The following is a 21,667-nucleotide window of genomic DNA, read 5'->3' on the forward strand; positions in this document are numbered from 1 at the left end:
CTAACCAAGTGGAAAAAAAAGAAAAACTTTCAAGAAAAAATCGATTAAAGAATAAAATAAAATCGAAAAAAGGAGAAAAAAATCGATTAAAGAATAAAATTAAAGAGCCACATCCACTCAGCTACACAGACTCCCTGGAGTCTCTCTTAATAATATATACATATAGTCAGCTGCTGTGAATTCTCTTCTTTATATGTATATATATGACTATATTTATCAGTTCAAGTCTCTTTTCTTTTTCTTTTCTTTTCTTTCTTTTTTTTTTTTTTTTGTGTGTGTGTGTCCTCGTTTGTTGCCACCAGATGGTTCGTAATCAACGAAAAACAAAAGAATGTCAACCATTGGTAGAGTACGTGTACAAAATTATTTGTTTGGAATGTTTTGAGGCTGTAAGTAAAGCTTAAATTTTGTAACGGCTTCGTAACATTTATCCAACGTTTTATCTATTAAGTTTTTATAAATATTACGTTATTTGAAAATTATTAACTTTTTATTTCTGACTTTTGGAGTAGTGTGTTCTAATGGGACGTTATCCGCCATGTTATTGTCAACACAGATTTTATTTTTCCTTGTTTTGTCTTTACACAGTTTTTCCCCCCATTCATCTTTAAAAGGCAACAATTAAGTATATTAGTATTTAAGATGTGTAAAAACTTATATTTTTCTTGGTAGGTAGTGGTATGTTTAGATTACCTTTAATTTCCATTTTATTCTATTATTAACTTAACTCCTCATACATTCATTATGCTAGACTTGAGAGATGCTCTTGCCTAATAGCTTCTTCATCTGCTAGGAAACTGTCTACTTTTCCACCCAAGGCATTACTTTTTTGTCTATACAGTTGATAGTGCTTTATAAATCCTAGTACCTACATATTTGGGATAGCATACTCAAAACCTCTCTGAAATTGCTCGATTCTGTCCAGAAGAGGATAATCCAATTAATTAGTGCTCTGTTTCATGCAGATTTTCCATTCTTTCTCATCAATGACACAGTTTCTGCCTTATACCTCTTCTTCAGGCACTCCCGTGGACAATGCGCTGCTGGGCTCACTGCTCTCATTCCTCCAATTCTTGTCTAGCATCAGACTAACTGTAATGTCTCCAAAGACTATAACCTTCAGCTGTTCATTACAAAAAAAAATTGCCAAGCAGGCTCCTGTCTTCTTACCTTCATGCACACTGAGAGCTGTTAATCTTGGAATCTTTCATTTATGGAGCAGATATGTATATTTCCATACTCAAATTTCCATACCAGTGGCAATTCTTGTTTAAGGCTGAATAAAATCTATGTGGAAGTAGAATGAAAATAAATAATTTATTAACTAAATTTACTAAACTGAAAAAGAGCCTCCGTAGCTCAGTCGATATAGAAGAAGCCCTTTGGTCAGAAAGACTTGGATTTAATTCCCATCAGTGATGTGAGGAACCTTTATCTTGTCTCTCTTTTGATGAAACGTGAGTTAGCTGGTCTCATACTGAGGTAGGAGGGTTTTTTCACCCAGAAACTAGGTTTCTTTGTCCCACAAGAACAGGCAAACCGGCCCACTGAACACATGCATCTACAGACATAGAACAAACCACGTTATCTTCAGAATGGGTATGGTTTAGAAGGGCTAAGGAGGGCTCTGTAACAGGCCACTAGGCCTAATATATATAAGGAAGAACTAAATTTACACAATCTCACTTCACCATCTCATGTTAGCATTATCAAAGGCCCTTTAAAGACAGATTCGGCAAAGACTATGAATGACGGTTATGTGTATTAAGAGGGTGATAGTGGTATCCTCTCTCATATGCAAAAAAAAAATTGTAGGATTACACTATCGGTTCTGTTTCAGTTTGCTGAGTTCTGTAGAACATGAGCCATTTCAAGAACAGTCTTTGATCTGAAATGGGATCTATGTAATAGCCTGGCTTTCATCCGCCTGATAAAATTGTTTATTCATCCAATGCATGTTGTGCTAGTCTGCTTTTAGGTTAGCCATGCTGGAAATACCATGTTCTTTTCTTCTTAGCAGTGTGTTCATCAGTCTGTCCAAATTATTTGGACCTACGTTGACAGGGAATACTGTGATATCCTGGAAGTCCTTGATTTGTCCCAAGATGATGAACACTATATAGATCCCATTTGAATTTGTAGAGACTGGTCCTGAAAGTAGCTCATATTCAATGAACCCAGTGAATTGCAGGAGAAATGGTGGTGTAATCCAACCAAATTTTGGCACACTGCCACATCCTCAGAGTAATCGCAGATTATCATGGAGACTACCACAATTGTCCTCTACACACGTGACTGTCCTTTTCTTGAGGTTGTTTCATTCCTAGTCTTTGTTGAGCGTGTGTCCTTAATGGGACTTTGATAATGCTAACTTATGCTAGAAAAATGCCATTGTGCAAATAAAATAATTTAGTGAAGTATTTTTATGGAAGTATTATATAGTTTTTATTCCAGAGACTTCAGCATGAAAAAAAAACAAAAAGTGTGTAAAGCTGGCAAAATGTCGAGGATATTGAAAAGAAAGAAAGCTCAGAAATGGACGAAGGATTACTGTAAAAGGAATCAGGAATGATAAAGATTACATGAAAACTGAAAATAAAGATATTCTAGGTGTCTTATGTAATTACTAGTGTAATAAACAGATTTTTTGCATGGAGAGTTGTGAATGATTGTAATGTATTGTCTGATAGTGTGGTGTCTGCAGAGAATCTGAATGTGTTTAAGGCAAGGTATGATAAGCTGTGTGTGTGTGACAAAAGGACCTCTTATATGAGTCCATGTAGTCTTAGGATAATAATTACTTGGAAAGATTGCTGAATGAAACAATATAACAGAAAAGTTATACCATTACTAATTTCCAATCAACAACTTTCCTCCAAATTAATCTGTTATTTGTTAAGATTCCAATATTATCAGATCTTATTTCTGTCTTTTAAAGCACTTTTACTGTATCAGTTCATCTACATGTTGGTCTTCCTCTGGATCTTTTTCCTGCCAACCTGACAAAGAACATTTGTTTTGCTAATCTTTCTTTTCCCATTCTGTTTAAATGATCATACCACCTGAGATTACCTCTACTAACACATTCCTGAATGCTGACAATTGCAAGTTCTTTCCTAATATCCTTATTTTTAATGTGATACTGCCATTGATGCCATCTGTTCATACCACTAATCTTCCTAAGAACTCTCATATCAGAGCTCTCCAGTCTTTGATCAAGTGTTTTATTTATAACCATGCTCTCAGATCCATAAGTTAAATCCGGTTTGAACACTGTGTGGTATTCAGCTAGTTCAGTGTTTTGACTAATTTTTTTAAAATTCCATATAAATTTATTTACCTGACTTCGTACCATACCATATCATCACTAATTCTGTTGTCTGTCTAGTTTTGTCATCACTAAAAATTGTGCCTAAATAATTGAAATGTATTACTTGTTTTATAGGTTCACCATTGAGGATATAGTTGATGTTTTCAATTTTTTTTGTTTATCTTCATTGTTTTTGTCTTTTTATCATTGCTAGTTTTTATACCAAATTTATTACAAACGGTTATTCAGTTTAGTCAGGGAATCTTGCAGACTTGTGCTGAATAAATTCAGCACAAGTCTGCAAGATTCCCTGATTAAATCCTTTATGCAGATGATTATAACATCATCTGCATAAAGATGATATCCATTATGTTCTGTTATTGATATTCATTATGATTTGCCCATCTCTTGGTGCCTAACACTAACAGGATATGTTAAAAGGTTATTTTCTTGACCATGAAAACTATTGAACAAGATCAACTCATTACACCATACAATCAAATTCACTCTAGATCTTGAAAAAGATAACCAATTATCATTTTTGGACACTCTAATTAAGAAGCAAATAAATGGTCGTCTCAGCCACTTAGTTTACCGAAAACTCACAAATACAGGACGTTATTTGCACTTTAGCTCCCACCACATTTCTCAGAAACTTAGCATTGTACACATGCTAAAAAAGCGAGCCTTCCCCCATTACAACAGATTAACAAGATCTCCAAGATGAATTATCTCTGATATCTAACAACCTCATCATGAATGGCTACCCTCAGAGACTCGTCCACAAGATAATTTTCTCTGACCCCCACAAAGACAATGGGACGATACAGTCATCATTACATACCTGGGAACAGTTTCTAATAAGGTTACAAGACTCCTCAAACCCCATAGAATAAGAGTGACTTTTAAACCTACAGAAACGATTAGACAACGCTTAAGATCTCCAAAAGATGGCCATCCTTTCTTCAAATATGCTGGAATTCACAACATACTCTGCTCGTGCGGTTTCAATTACATCGGCCAGACTTCAAGAAGCCTTGAGATTAGACAAAGGGAGCACCTTCGAGACGTTAATAACAACAGAGAAGAAAAATCAGGTTCATCCTTTCATTTCTCAAGAACTAACCATATCATAGTGTGGGACAAAAGCACCTTTCCTTACATAGAGGCTTTCCGCTCCAGAATTATTAAAGAAGCCACAACAGTTGCCCGTTCTGTACAAAACCTTAACAGGAACCAAAGATTAATCTTTCCCAAGATCTGGAAGACCCTCATTAGATTAGATCTCTAAACATACTTGAACTGAATTATAGTGCCAATTATAGAATGTTCCTAAATAACAACAAGTGAAATCATACACTCGCTATGCATATATTGAACGCATTCTGTTTTATTGAATATAATTGGAATCGGTTGATTTATAGTCTGTAACAGTTTTTAGCTTTAAGTGCCTTATATCAGTTATATACCCTGAAGATGCCAATAACCTCAGTTGGTGAAACTAGTTGGTATTACATAGTTGTTCTAAAAAAATATTTGATCAATAAATCCCAATAGAAGTAATTTCCATACTAAGAGGATATATTTATTACGGTCTAAAATAATGTGGGTTCTACAGTCGATTTTCTTCAGTTTATGGGACAAAAAAATCCCCTTGCCGATGCCAGAGATCGACTAACTCGGGAACTGTACGAAAAAAGGCTTAAAAATGTCCTCCAGTGGGTGACTAGACTTGAAATAAACTTAAGTTTTCTGGTAGCCTGGCACAGATGATATGAGGGCAATATACAGGGTGGCCCATAGTTCACATAAAATAATTAATAAATAAAAATGTTATTAAATGTTTACACTCCTTTGTAACTTACTAAGGTTGGTTACCCTGTATTACATTTGATATATCGATAAAATAAACGAAGTGAAAAGGTTTATGAAAGATGTTGGTAACTACATTTCTTGATTCTTTACACAAGTTCAAAGAATGTCCTCTTGTTTTCTTTTTTCCATGCAATCGTTTGACATGTCATACCAGTATATTTGGTGAGAACCCTGCACAACTTGACTTTAAATAATCTGTATGAATTGGATTTTTTATTACAAAACTAAAACCAATTCAAACGGATTATTTGGGCAGACTACCTGCACTGAAAGTGAGATCGTGTGTGTGTGTGTGTGTACACACACACACACACACACACACACACACACACACACACACACACACACACACACACACACACACACACACACACACACAATCTACTAATAATTGTATGGACACACTATCAATTTACCATTGATACCAGCAGGTGAAACCTAATAATATTAGGTATATCCAACTTTGGCTTTAATCACCTCCTGCACCCTTTGAGGGAGGCTTTTCACCAATGTGTTGTAGACATTAGGTGAATTTGTCTCCATTCCTGCATTAAAGTGACACTGAGTTCAATGACAGATTGAGGACGTACTGCCCTGGATCTCAATCGTGGCTACAATTCGTCCCATAGGTGTTCGATGGGGCTGATGTCAGGACTCTGCACAGGCCAGTGCAGTTGTATAACACCCATCTCTTCATACCGTTCCATAACAGCTGCAGCTTTGCAGCATGGGTCACATTGTAATCTTGATAATAACATGGATGTATTCCATAAAAACTCCAGTGTAGGCAGCACCTCATTATCCAGATTTCTCAAGGTATTGAGCTACCTTCATGGAACCATGGACCAGTAGTGACACTCCAATCCAGCTGAATGCACACCAAAGCAAACTTCACTGTGGGTAGAACACTGTGGTAATTATTTTTTTTTAATTGCAGGCTGGGAAAGCAGCCATTGGCCTGGCTGCTTTCCGAGCCTGCAATCAGACTGGGAACAGATGAACCTTCATTCATTGTTCCAGAGTTCCATTTTCCACTGGTTAATCGTCCAGCTTATATGCTCTTTGCACCAGGCCAGATGACCCACCTTGTTCATTGTTGTGATGTTCAGTTTGTGTGCTACTGCTCTTCCATGAAAAAACCCAGTAAATGGAGCTCTTATTGTACAGTATTATTCTTCATGGTGTTATTGACTCTCTGGAATCTGCACAGACCATCTGTGATGGTCTGTGCCGATTGTAGCCGGTTTTTGGGTGCCACCTATTTTAACACCACCTTGTCCTTGTAAGTCATTTTCGGCCGGTGCCCTGGGTGTTTTCCTATACTAGCCGGAACGTCTCCATTTGTTGATCACGTCTCCAACCATTGATTTTGGATGCTCCAGTTGAGTGGCAATGGCACACATGGACGCCAATGTGACAGCCAATGACACCTCTCGAAGTCACTGAGCTCACGTTGTATTGCAATACCACCAGTATTCAACTGTTCCAATGAAATACTGCTTCCTATCATCTGTACGCCGGTTTGATGTTATTAACAAACCTGAAATGTTCCATTATAGGATTATGTATGTGCACACATATAGACATACATAGAGTATACACAAAGTTTAATATCTTATGTTTGAATATCAGCTTTAATGATTATGACCTAACTCCACAGTTTTTTTTTATTAGGTGACAACTCCACGGAGTCCAAACTTATCAAAGGAGGGAAGCTACTATACTTTGCTAAATACTAAATATTTTGTACATAAATGATATAGGAAATAACTTGAAAGGGAATATTCAGTTGTTTGCTGATGATGGGTACCATCATCAGCAAACAAATGAATGTAGTTATGTATTTTAAAAGAAATAGATTACAAGCTGTGTATCACATTGTTGGCACTGTACTCCAGAAAATAGATGAAGCTCGAGATTTAAGGATGGTGGTAGACATAGTTAAAGTTTAGAGGACATTTTACTAATTTTGCTAAATTAGTCCATAAGATTACTTTCCTAGTGAAGAACAAATTAACAGGCAGAAACAAGGAAGTTGTAATTTCTCTTTAAAAGGCCTTGATTGCTCACATGTGGATTACCATCCCCACACTTGAGGATGAGGACACGGCAGTAGGTGGCCTGTGGAATGTTCTCTATGACAATAGATTGAAGGTGTGTGTGTGTGTGTGCGTGCGTGCGTGTGAATTGCAGAATTTGGTTGATAGGAGAAAAAGAGGGGATATGATAGAAACATTTAAGCTGATTAAAGGATTTTATAGGATAGATGCAGGGGAAACGTTTCAGCACTTGGCTAGAGGAATCAAAACAACAGGTCATCCCTGGAAGTTGAATAAAGGTATAGTTAGTAAGGACTAGATTTTTTGCTTCGAGTGGTGAATGAGTGGAATGGTTGCAAGTCGGTTGAGTGCTTTGTCTTTTAATGGGTTCAAAAAAGAGGTATGATAGATTGCGTGGATAGATTGAGTATCCCACAATGTCTTTGGACTCCATGGAGTTGCCTCTATAATAATACATCTCATCCTTCCTACTACTCAATTCTCATACTACGACACCACTATTACAAATTATCTTTAAAATCAATTTCTTCACATTCTCTTCTCTCCCTCATAGAAATGCACCCTATCCATTCAAAAACCTCTTTATCGATCCTTTCCTCAACTTTAAAGGATGACCTATTCTTACCATGCAATCCTTTGGTAAATCTTCCCAGTATTTTTGGTTAGAACATCTCCGCAGCTTGACTCAATATCATCCTCCCTTTAATGTAGCATCATAGTTGACATTTCAAATGCCTAGTATTAACCTTAACCTTTGTATCTTGTTTCTGAAGTTTTATCTTCTTGAAACAGAGGTGATAAGATTTGCATACAATAGTTGAGATATGGTCTAATCCAGGGGTCGGCAACCTGCGGCTCAGGAGCTGCATACGGCTCTTTGAATGAATAATTGCGTTATTAAACGATCTATTTTTTAATAAAGCAAAATGAATGTTTTTTATTAAATTAGAAACTTCTTTCTTCTTCTACGTGTTATTCCCGCTTCCTCTGCAGGGTCCCTAAATATAGCATTTGTAATAAATTAAGGACATTTTACACTAAGTCAAAGATATTTTACAACTGAAAATAGTACATGCGATGTTGAAAAGTTTAATACTTTCATGTGTGAACTCTTTGAAATCATAAGCGATAATCCTTCTTTACATTCGTCTTGGATTATCATTGATAATGCAAGAATTCATAAACCCACTAATATGTCAAATATGTTTTAATTATTCATGCCAATTAAAATTATTTAAGTTATGTTTTATGTTGTTTTAATTTATTAAACCAAATAGTTCACGCTAGGCTAGCACCTGTAGCGCTGGCCTGTCTGAACATGCCCATTGTCTTCGTATATATAGTGCAGGTGTGGACTGTAAATCTGCTCGCTTTGCTAAAAAAAAGTAAGTTTTGTAGTGGACGTTGCAGTGCTTTCATTTATTTGTGTTAGGTAACGCGAATATTGTAACATAAATTAAATATTAACAACATAAAAATATTTTTATAGTATTTAAAATGTCAGCAAAAAAGAGAAAGATAGAACAAGAAAATCGGGAGTTTACAAGTGAATGGACCGAAGCCATTCACTTGTAAACTTGTAAACATCCACATTTGTAGCAAATACAGCAGAATATCCAATGTGTTTAATATGCCATGAAAAGCTTTCAAACAATAAAAAAAATCAAATATACTAAGACATTTTTAAATAAACACTATACATTTGACAAAGCATATCCACTGAGAGAGATGAAAGAAAAAATGCAGTAGAAGAGCTGCAACGCAAAGTAAACCTAACTAAATATTCGTTTTCCAAATGGATAAAAGCATCAAAAAATACAACTATTGCTAGTTTTGTGGCCGCTCAAGAAGTTGTTAAACGAGTGAAAGCTTGTACGGACAGCGAATATGTGAAAATATGTTTTATTAAAATATCCGAATTTCTCTTTTGTGATTTTAAAAACAAAGCGGAAATAATTACAAAAATAAGACATGCCATTATCTGCTAAGATTGTAAGGGACGACTATACGAATGGCAGAAGATATAACAAATCAGGTTACAGATCTAAATTCAACACCAGGATTCTCCATTGCGTGTGACGAATCATGTGATGTGGATGACATTGCACAGATTGTACTTATTTGTAGATACGTAAACTCTCAGGGGCCTCAGGAAGAATTACTCGATATACTGCCACTTACAGCACAAACTCGTGGAGAAGACATTGAATCTGCTGTTACCACTTGCTTGAAAAGTAAGTGTATTAATATTAACAAAATAATATCTATTGCGACCGATGGAGCACCGGGCAAGAAAGGTACAAAAAAAGGTTTTGATTCTTTATTTAAAAAAGAAATTTTGCATGACGTGTTTTCATTTCACTGCATAATCCATCAAGAGATACTTTGTGCACAAACCTTTCCAAAAGAGATAACATTAGTGATGGATTTGGTTGTAGAAATTGTTAACAAAATAATGGCAGGACCGCTACATCATCGGCAATTTTGTGAACTTCTTAAAGAAATCAATTGCGAATATTCCGATCTTCTTTTGCATAACAGAATAAGATGGCTTTCCAGAGATGTGGTGTTGATGCGATTTGCCACCTGCCTTGGAGATGACAAAAGACCTTGAATATGCACAGTTAGAAGATACTCGATACTCCTTGGTTACAAACATTCTACTTTATGGTGGATGACTTCCCATTTAAACACGCTAAATAAGAAACCACAGGGAAAGGAAAATACAGCAATTCTGCTTTTAGAAGAAGTGATTTCGTTTGCGACAGACTTAGAGAAAGGCACATTATTACATTTTCCTACGTGGAAGACAGTGGCGCACCCAGAGGGGGGGAGGGGCCCGGCACCCCCCAAAGAAAACGAAAAAACACTAGGAAAATTTCCAAAAATCTTTTCCTAATTAAAGTTTATTTTTTTTATTTATGTTGTGTGCTACTTATGAATTAGCGATCACTGCAGATGCTCAGTTATAGGTCATATGCGATGTGTAGTGGGTATTCGCAAAACGTCTACTCAACTCTGCCCCCCCCCCCCCCCCCAAGGTTAAATTCTGAGTGCTCGGCCCCCCCTCCAAGATTAAATCCTGAGTGCGCTACTGGTGGAAGAAATATCAACAAGAAAACAAGCTGATAATAATTCCATAAATTTAACTTATTTCAAAGAAATTGTGGTAAATATGCGATCTGAATTTAATGGGAGATTTGAGGAGTTTAGAAAGAACAAGGCTATGTCATTTTTATTGCAACCACTTGAAATTAATCCTGCCGGATTAAATTTTTCACCTTTTGCTGGAATTGATGAGGCTGCATTTCAACTTGAGTTAGAGGACTTGAAAACCAAGGATTTGTGGAATTCAAAATTTAGAATTCTTGAAGTTGACCCGGAGGAGTTGGAAAGACAAAAACCTACCCTTGGAATCTGAAATAGGAGATCTTAAAAAGCAAGATCAGATTGTATTTGACACGTGGAATTGTTTACCGGACACTTGCATCCAATTAAAAACATACTTATTTGGACTTCTACCGATTTTCGGATCGACATATTTCTATGAGCAAATATATTCTAATATGAATTTGATTTAAGTAAGTTGAGATTGCTATAAGTAAGATGAGAAACCAACTAAACAACGTGAGTCTTCATGTTTGAAAATGAAAATTACTGCTTATTCGCTGCATATTGAGAAACTACCCCAAGAAATTCAACAGCAAAAGTCGCACTAAGAAGATATTTTAAATTAAAAAAAATTAAAGAAATAGTTACGTCATTGGATTTTATACATCTGTTTGCGTAAGGAGGAAATCTTTTATTTAATATTTAAAAATATCGTATAATTTCGTGTGACATGCCACCCGTGTTTTAAAGACAAAAATCCTAATTCTGCCGTTTTATAGTAACACGTTATCAAGTATGATAACGTGTTAAAAAACTGAAAAAAAAAACTGAATAAATAATTTAATTATAATATTTTTCAATGTAGTTTCTAAATTTAAAGCAGTGATGAGAATTAAATAGTAAATCAAATACTATATTCGACCTGCATAAAGAATATTTTCTTCTTCTTTGATAAGAAAGTATTAATTTATTTTCCATTATGTATATTTTAATTTTTTAACCTGCACAAATAAATCCACATGTAAAAATCAACATTCATAAAATAGATTTTTAATTAAAATATAGTAATTCTGCCGTACAAAGAGCCTGTGTAGCTCAGTGGATGTGGTGTTTGCACAAAACGGCGCTTGGCCACACGAAGGAAGACTTGGTTTCGAGTCTAGTCGCCGACTAGAGGAAATTTTTCTAAAGCCTTTTTTCGACCGGTTCCCGAGTTACTCGATCTCTGGCACGGGCAAGCGGGTTTTTCATCCTATAAACTCAAGAAAATCGACCGTAGAACCCACATCATTTCAGACATTAAATATATTGTGTTAGGGACCACGAGATGGCGGCACATTTGAGCCGTCTCTCTTCACTGTGTACTGCTTAATTAGTGAGAGCCTTGGGCCATCTATCTCTGATTGGTACCAGTGGAGATTGAACTGCCCACTCAGTCTCCAAAAGTTAGATAGGGCTAAATGGCCTCGCCTACTCCCCGTATACGGGAATAAAAAGGCGTTAGCTGGTTTTGGTTTTTTCGTAATTCTGCCGTACAAAACGAACATCGTGGACCGCATGTAGCCTGTGGAACATTGGTTGCTCATCACTGCGTGCGGCTTCCTAATTATTTTTTTTAGCAGATATAATTTTAAAAATGGCTCTTCACTCCAAAAAGGGTTGCCGACCCCTGGTCCAATCTAAGGTGCTGTACAACAGAACAACTTTCTTGTATATATATATATTAAGATAAATCTATCTTGGAGACTACATTAAGGAAATTTCTCTATATTCATCTCTTGTCAGATGCATTCTCAATGTCTACAACTTAACTTTAGTTTTGTTCCAAACTTACTTTCAGAGCAGAAAACAATGAGCAAAACTGAAGCATTTGACGGATTTTTCTGCATTAAAAGACAAGTGGTGGTGGTGGTGATAATCACCAAATACTTCCATATATTCAAATAAAAAATATAAATTGAATGAGAAAAACAGATGCAAGACACTCCCAATATCAGCCTATTTAAATCATTATTATGATTATTATTACAGGCTACTCCATGGTGTCTTTAGACTTGTCGAGGGAGGCCTTAACCATCATGTCAAACACTATCCAATGTGTGCAGTAACTATCATACTTTGCTTTGAACTCATTCGCAGTCATGGCGCCCACAACAGATGCAACCTATTCTACTCATTCACTACTCTCTAAGCAAAAAAACTTAGTTCTAATATCCTTGCTAAATATTCTCTTACTCAGCTTCCAAGGATGGCTCCTAGTTCTCCCACTGCCTTAGCTGTTTTGAAAAATTTCCTCTGAATTAATCCTTTAAAAACCCCTTCAGTAAATTGTATGTCTCAATCATATCATCCCTTTTCTGCCTGTCAACCAGTTTCTGTAACCCACAAATCTTCAAACCCACAATCTTTCCCGTTAAGTTCATTCCATAGACCTATTACCATTTTGGTCACTTGCCTCTGGAACCTCTTCACCTCTTTCTCATTGCCAAGAAATCCTGGTGCCAGATCTGCACACAGTAGTCAAGATGTAGTCTTATCAAGGCTTGATGAAGAGGAATAATAACCTGCTTGTCTCTGCTCATCAAAGTATTCTTCAGTAACAAAGTTATGCGATGAGCTGCTTTAGCCATTTTCGCTTTGTGGCCTCTATCCACTAACACTCTCAAATCTCTTGCTTCATCAATTTCCTGGAGTAGTACAGTTCCATCATTGTGGTATATAGCTGGTAATCTTTTCACCCCAAAATACATAACCTTACACTTTGCCACATTAAACTGAGATCCATTCTCCTTTGCCCAGATTGCCAGTCTGTCTAAATCATCCTTCAAAATTTTAACATCATTTGTGCTAACTATTGCTCTACCCAACTTTTCATCATCAGCAAACAATTGAACAGTTCCTCTCAGATCCTTTCCTATATCATTAATGTACAAATTAAACAGTAGTGGCCCAAGAACAGAGCCATGCAGTATGCCACTAGTCACAGGCCTTCTAGTGGACTCTACTCCTGAATAAACAACTCTCTGATATTTGTCCATCAACCACCCTTTTATCCACCTTGCCAGCCTTATATCCATCTCCCATGTGCTTACATTTACTGATTAGAATTCTATGTGGTATCCTGTCAAAGCATTTACAAAGTCCAGCAGTATCACTCTAAACCCAATCCAACTCAGCTGTCACTGCAGTATAAATCATCCTGCAAACGTTCTGCATCACCATTAACTATTACCTGCCGAACTCTGCATCAGCAAACAGCTGTATATCTTGCTGAATATCAAATTATTTCTTTTGTCATTTGTGTGCAAATTAAACAGCAGTGGTCCAAACATAGAGCCCTGCTGCACACCACTAGTCGCCTGCCTTTCCTTGGATTCCTCTAATCTATATGCTACTTTTTTAGTATCTATCCATCAGCCATGTTTTTACCTTGCAAGTTTCATATCCATTCCCATTTTTTTGTTGCAGTTTGCGTAACAGAGTTCCACATGGTATCCTGGCAAACACCCATTACCTGTGTCTGTCCCATGTTGAGCATTGATGTCATTGTCTATTACGGTACATTGTCACCCTAAAAAAAAAAAATATATATATATATGTGTAGAAAGTATTTTACCTTGGGTATAATAAATGTTAAGAATACCAAGCAATTTTTTGAACTGGTTTTACTCCATTTCCCAAGTAAGCAAACAGACAAATAAGTCAAGTTTGCGCCTGCAAGTGATGCAAGTCTAGCTGATCCTACAGGTAGTGCAAGACCAAGGCAACTCGTGGTAAAGGTGGCATGAGCTCTGATCACTAATCTTTATATTTACCCTTAATGCCAAAACACATCTCCAAGAAGGAGATGCATGATGTTTTGTATTAAAGGCAAGAGGCCACTACCCAGACCGGTTTCGACCTTTATTGAGGTCTCATCAGTGGGAGCTAGGCTAAGCTTTGGCATTAAGGGTAAATATAAAGATTAGTGATCAGAGCTCATGCCACATTTACCACGAGTTGCCTTGGTCTTGCACTACCTGTAGGATCAGCTAGACTTGTATCACTTGCAGGCGCAAACTTGACTTATTTGTCTGTTTGCTTACTTGGGAAATGGAGTAAAACCAGGATTAAAAAATTGCTTGTTATTCTTAACATTTATTATACCCAAGGTAAAATACTTTCTACATTTATATCTCCTCCAGAGATTTTTATTTAATAAGGTTAAAACACCTTATGGCAACTTGTTCTGGTAAAATACTTATGAGCTCTGTATTACTAAATCTTGGTATTTCTAGCCTAGCTCCCACTGATGAGATCTCAATAAAGGTCAAAACCGGTCTGGGTAGTGGCCTCTTGCCTTTAATACAAAACATCATGCATCTCCTTCTTGGAGATGTGTTTTGGCATTAAGGGTAAATATAAAGATTAGTGATCAGAGCTCATGCCACCTTTACCACGAGTTGCCTTGGTCTTGCACTACCTGTAGGATCAGCTAGACTTGCATCACTTGCAGGCGCAAACTTGACTTATTTGTCTGTTTGCTTACTTGGGAAATGGAGTAAAACCAGGTTTAAAAAATTGCTTGGTATTCTTAACATATATGTATATATATATATTATTATTACTATTACTATTATTACGGGCGACTCCAGGGAGTCCTTAGACTCATCGAGGGAGGCCCTAAACATCATGTCCACACAACTATTCGACATTCTCACAGTATCTATCATACCCTGCCTTGAACTCATTCACTGTCATAGCACCCACAACAGACTCTGGCAGCTTATTCCACTCATTTACCACTCTAAAAGTAAAGAACCCAGCTCTAACATCCTTGCTAACCACACTCTTGCCCAGCTTCCATATATGTCCCCTAGTTCTCCCACCACCAGTCCTGATCTCAAAAATATCCTCTGAATTAATCCTATAGAAACCCTTCAGCAATTTGAATGTCTCAATCATATCTCCCCTTTTCCACCTATCAACCAATTTTTGCAACCCACAAATCTTCAACCTGTTCTCATAAGGTTCATTCCATAGACCTGCTATCATCTTGGTCACTTGCCTCTGGATCCTCTCCACCTCCTCCCCATCAAGAAGAAACCTAGGTGACCAAATCTGGGCACAGTAGTCGAGATGAGGTCTTATCAAGGCTCGGTACAGAGGAACAATAACTTGCTCCTGATCATCATTATATATATATATAGATAGATAGATATATATATATATTTTTTTTTTTTTTTTTCAGTTATCGATGATTAACCTGTGTTTTCTTAGTTATACTGTTATGCTGCTGTATGTATAAGATCATGACTCTTTCTGTTTTAAATCAATCCATTGTTGGCATTCTACCTTGTAATAAATCTTCATTGCCACCAAAGATGGTCTGTAATTCTCAGACCAAAATATTTGGCTTTATCTAAATACATAGTATTATAAATAGCATGTGTTAAGTTTGGATAAGGAAAGAATAGTCAGATCAAGTAAGGATGGAGTAGAAATTCCAGAGGTCATCCTATATGGCATCTTTGTAGTGCTAGAGGATGCAAGGTTGGGAGTGGTTTGAGAAAAGCATGCTCTGAGTTGCCATTTAAATACACCTGTAGAGGTCACCTCGATGGTGTATCTGGAAAGATATCTAGAGTATCAGGAGAGCGAAGAGTGTTATTAGGAATTTGTGTTAGGTCATTGCTTATGGCAAAGATTTCTACTTCTCGTCCAACTTGGTCAATGGTGTTGGAAAAGTGGAGCCAGTTAGAATTGTGGACATTGTGGTCGCCTAGGAAGATAACCTTGCTATTTGGATGGCAAGGATTGCAGATGGTTAAGTTTCATGGAAAGGAATCTGAAGATATTTGAGTGGTTATAAGAGTTTGGATAATGGTAAATGCAGAAGGTGAATATTATTAAATGAGGGAAGGAAGCTAGAGGAGTTCAAAAGCAGGAGATTCTAACTTCCCTTCTCTGATGCGCAGTGTTTGATATCACAAAGGCACATGTCACTCTTGTGGCAAAAGGAATTGTAAAGTGTATAATTTGGAATGCTGGAAGTGGACAATAGTGGATGTGGATGCTATTTGGGTTTCTGTCAGGAGTAAGAGGTGTGTCTTGGATGACTAAGTGATAGCAAATGTCATTTATGTTGGTGTTAATATCATGGATGTTTGTAAAGTGGATGTGAAGATGAGTTTTTATTGAGGAGATTCTGGCATGGTTTGTATGTTTTGATTTGTGTGTTGAATCTTTTTTTGTTGTTGGGATTAGTTTGAGGGAAATTCCTTTTTGTCACAGTGCCACGGTCATTGTAAGATCGTAATTAATTCATTTGTCTCCCATAATGTGGCCTTAACAGTGTCTCCGTCATACCACTACTCCGACTCCTCATCCAGGTACAACCCAGCAGAGTATGGCTTACCTTAATAATTTCGTTCATGAGTCGGCAAGATTTTGATGGTCAAAACATGAAAAAGTATATGAAAAATAAAAAATCTTGCTTGCTCTTTTGCCTAACTTTGCACAAAACGTGATGTTAATGCACTGTTCTAAATTCTGTTTACTCATTTTTCTGCTGAGAGCAACAAGATGCACATGCAAACACTGCCACAGCTCATCAGCTACTGGCTTGATTGTTTTTATATGACTCAAGCCAATAGCATAGATATATCCAGACATACAGTCACATGGCTTTGCATGACTCTTTATATGTATGATAGCATGTGGTCATTGTGTGAATTTAATTGTCACATCTTTTATTAAAATCATAAGACAGACAGTTTTCAGATAAGTGTGATTAGTACGTAAGCTTTATTTTGTTTATCCATGTTTAGGACCGTTGAAGGAACGGATCACAAATATTCTCTTAATGAAGGCTTATACCAGGAACAGATGAAAAAAAAAAATCTACTCGGGTTGCCATTATGACATAGCAATAACAACATGCTACCAGTGTTGGATATCATCTCTCTCTAATGTGGCAGAAACCATCAGAAGTTTTTCTTAATGGTTTGTTTCATACCTGTAATTTTTTCTTTCTTTCTTTCTTTTTTTTTTTTAATAAATGTGTAAAGATCATTTGTATTAATCTACATATCTTGAGTAAAATAAAATAAATAAAAAAACATAGGAAAAGTGGGTATTAGATCCAACATTATTTTGAAGCCAAATTTAAAAAAAAGTGAGTCCTAGTAATTATTTTTATGCACCAACAGAGAGTTTACTTACAAAAAATACATTTCTCTGACATTTGATTTCCTTGGTACTAAATGAGAGGTTTTGCTCTCTTAAGATTTCTGCCTGGTCTCTGAAAAGAACCAACCAGTTTTTTACGGCTTGTTTCATTTAACAATTTTTCAAAATAATTACTTGATACACCAAGAATATCTTTATCTTCAGTCAGTACCTTCTACAGCACTGTTTCTCAAAGTGTGGTACGCGTCTTGAGAAAGGGCTTTGGGGGGGGGGGGGGTATGTGGAAATTTTTGGCTATGCATCATTAATGCATGGAATCATATTATATGCAATTAGAGACAGCTGGGATAAAAACAGCACTAACTAATGAATCACATCTCCCCTCCAACAGAAACTGCTATATAGACTCAAAGCAAAACCATATGTCGGCGGTGCAACATATGGTTTTGCTTGACACCACCTTGTCGTGAACATGTTAAAACTAAGAAATGAATGTGTTTCAGATATTATGGAATTCGGTTGAAGAGAATTAGCATTTCAACTCAACTGTTGAAATGCTAATTTGTCTTTGGTTCGCCTGATCTTTTGTTAATACCGCACCAATAATATACACCTCTTCATAGCTGCTCTACATATCTCAAGTCTCGTAAATTACTGGTAATTTCTGCTTGAAATAATGGGAAAGAAGAATGAAGCTATTTATTATTATTATTATTCTTCCGGGTAACTCCAAGGAGTCGACAGACTCATCGAGGGAGGCCCTAACATCATGTCAAGAACAACTATTCGACATTCACACAGTATCTATCATACCTTGCCTTCAACTCGTTCACGGTCGTAGCACCCACAACAGACTCTGGAAGCTTATTCCACTCATTCACTACTCTCCAAGTAAAAAACTTAGCTCTAACACCCTTGTCAACCACGCTCTTGCCCAGCTTCCATTCATGGCCCCTAGTCCTCCCACCACCAGTCATATTTTCAAAAATATCTTCTGGATCAATCTTATAAAAACCCTTCAGTAATTTGAATGTCTCAATCATATCACCCCTCCTTTGCCTATCGACCAATTTCTGCAACCCACAAATCTTCAACCTATTCTCATAAGGTTCATTCCACAGACCTGCTATCATCTTGGTCACTCGTCTCTGGATCATCTCCACTTCCTCCCCATCACGAAGAAACCCTGGTGCCCATAACTGGGCACAGTAGTAGATGGGGTCTTATCAAGGCTCGATACAGAGGAACAACAACTTGTTTGTCTCTGCATGTTAAAGTATTTTTCATAAACCAAGTGATTTGGTGAGCTGTTTTAGTCACTTTTGCAATGTGCCCCCTAAACTTCAACTCCCTATCCACCAGCATTCCCAAATCCTTGGCCCCTCTCCTGGAGTACGGTTCCACCAATGCGATATACTGCTGCTATTCTTTTCACCCCAAAGTGCATAACTTTACACTTTGGCACATTAAATTGACATCCATTTTTCCTAGCCCAGTCCTCCAAACTATCCAAATCATCCTGTAAAATTCTGACATCCTGTGCACTCATAATTGCTGTACCCAACTTTGCATCATCAGCAAACAAGTGAACACTTCCTCTCAAATCCTTTCCTGTATCATTGATGAACAAATTGAAAAGCAGTGGTCCAAGAACAGAGCCCTGTGGCACTCTACTAGTCACAAGCCGTCTTTTAGACTCCACTCCTGAATAAACCACTCTGGTGTCTCTCCTTCAACCACCCTCCTATCCATCTCACCAACCTTATATCTATCCCCATCTACTCCAGATTACTGATTAGGGTTCTATGTGGTATACTATCAAAAGCCTTGGCAAGGTCCAGTAGTATTACTGTAAACCCATTACCCCTATCCAGTTCAGCCGTCACTGTGTTATAAAACGTGAGCAAGTTACTGAGGCATGATCTACCCTTCACAAAACCATGTTGTTCCCCATACAATATCCCATTTTCATCTATCCAATCCTGTATTCTTTTCTTGACTAATTTCTCTAAGACCTTGACAATGATTCCTGATATGCTAATCGGTCGGTAATTTACAACAGCAGTCTTGGAACCACCTTTATGCGGTGGAACTATTTTCCTCTCTTTCAACCCCCTTGGGACTAACCCAGACCCGAGACTCAAATTAAACAAAATGGTCAAGGTTACTGACAATTCTTTAGCCGCTTCTCGTACAACACGAGCTGGTATACCATCCAATCCCACAGATGTATTGACATTGAGGTTATGCAATAGACTACTCACCTCCACTTCATTCACCACAATGCCCGTATAATCTACTGGTACATTCGTTTCTGCAATGTCACCACCTGGATGATATATTCTTGCAAAGTGCTCACTCAGTAACTCAACTATATCAACTGATTCAGTTACTTCCCTACCATTGCCATTGTTTAAAATCATTCTGCCATGTACATTTTTCCTTTTACTTGCTACATATCTAAAAAACTGTTTAGGATTCTCTTTAGTCTGCTGCATGGCCAATGTTCTTTTGTAATCCTTTTTTGCTTTTCTTACCACACTCGTTACTCTTCTGGTCTGCGCTTTATACCGTCGTGTGCCTGCCGGTCACCTTTCTCCTTAAATTCCCTCCATAGTTGTTTCTTTTTTGCAGCTCAAGCTTAATGGTGTTATTCATCCATTTAACCCCTAGTTGATTTATTATTCGGACTCTAGGTATACAGTGAGCCATTGCTTCATGCAAACACTTCTTAACTACCTCCCATGCACTGTCGACTTCTAGTCCTTGCAGTTGTACATGCCATGGCACTGAACCAATCAAACTCCTAAGCTTGTCATACTTTCCAGCCCAATAATTCCACATGTACCCTGTCTTAATTGAAAATTCTACACCTTTAGCCACCTCCCAAGTCAAGACCCTATGATCACTCTCACCGATTGGTGGCAATGTGATCATATTTGTTACAGCCAAATCCTCGGATGTAATTAGTAAGTCAAGCACTCTCTGACCCCTAGTATTTTCCATTACATGCTGTCGCAGATAGTTGTCCCTTAATAACTGCATAAAATCCAATTCCTGCCTCCCGTGTGTCCTCTCCTCACTCCAATCAATGCGACCATAGTTGAAATCTCCCATAATAATCACCCTCCTTCCACTCATTTCTTCTATTTGCTTGTGCATACTGTCACCACCATCTTTTCCATCACCTGGTCTATAGCAGCACCCAATTGTATATTTAGTTCTGTTAGCCACAATCTCACACCAAATGGCCTCAAATGTGCTCTTTTTCTCTATCCTGCAATTCAACTTCTATTTTCCTTGGCTGCAGCTCATCAGCTATCATCAACAATACTCCTCCCCCCATTTTATTCTCCCTGTCATTCCTGAACACACTATACCCATCACATTCAATCCCACTAGCTATGTCATCTACAGCCAGCCATGTTTCACTAATACCAATAACCTGTGGTCTGATAGTGCCAACCATGGCCAAAAACTCTTCCTTCTTGTTCTTAATACTCCTAGCATTAGTGTACATGAATTTAAGACCCCCATTAGCCCCAACCCTACCTTGATGCCTTATATTAACTATCCCACTCTGATTTGTTGTCCTTATTTGCTCGGGCATATTATATTCATTCTTACATTTAACTGCCTCCCTAAGGATTGTATATCTACCCCCCCCCCCCCCACTTAATAAATCTAGTTTCTCTGAATTTGCAAATCGACCACATTCAGCAACACTTTCTCAAGTCTTCTTACACCATAATCATTCAAATGCAAGCCATCCATCTTATATAGATCCTTTCGCCCATCGAACTCACTCCACACGTCCACAAATTCCACACCACTCGTCATACATAACCCACGCATAAAATCATTCGCAATTATGGCCCTCCTTTTAAACATTTCACTGTGATACCGCGACAAAAGACTAATCATTCTAACTCTCTCACTCTTTTCTTTTGCTACCTCAAACAATTCATTCAGGTCTTCTATCATTTCCATTTTGTCTCCTTTCAAATCATTCGTACCTGCCGCAACAATCATTTCTTTCACCCTTTCCTTTTGCTCTCTAATAGACTCAGTGACATCCTTTATGGTCGCACCAGGTTGGTACGATTTTGTCAAATCCTCTACTATCACACCTCGTACTAAC

At 37.4% G+C, this 21,667-nt stretch overlaps 1 protein-coding gene across 5 annotated transcripts in view; it reads left to right on the forward strand.

Moving 5' to 3' along the window:
* Nucleotides 1-325: 325 nt before the first annotated feature.
* The window catches only part of LOC150109983 (uncharacterized), an 80,024-nt gene continuing 58,682 nt past the window's right edge, over nucleotides 326-21,667 (forward strand). For 4 of the 5 annotated variants that reach the window (XM_090397469.1, XM_090397479.1, XM_090397498.1 and 1 more), the window contains exons 1-2: nucleotides 326-389; nucleotides 17,166-17,340. The gene's annotated coding sequence lies outside the window, so the exon portion shown is untranslated. Of the gene's footprint in view, nucleotides 390-550; nucleotides 669-17,165; nucleotides 17,341-21,667 lie in introns of those variants that run through there. The other variant, XM_090397489.1, reaches the window with a different exon arrangement.

This window comes from Typopeltis vanoorti, chromosome 1 (genome assembly GCF_054136105.1).
Source record: "Typopeltis vanoorti isolate ZY-2024b chromosome 1, IOZ_Tvanoo_1.0, whole genome shotgun sequence".
In the NCBI taxonomy this organism is placed as follows: Eukaryota; Metazoa; Arthropoda; class Arachnida; order Uropygi; family Thelyphonidae; genus Typopeltis; species Typopeltis vanoorti.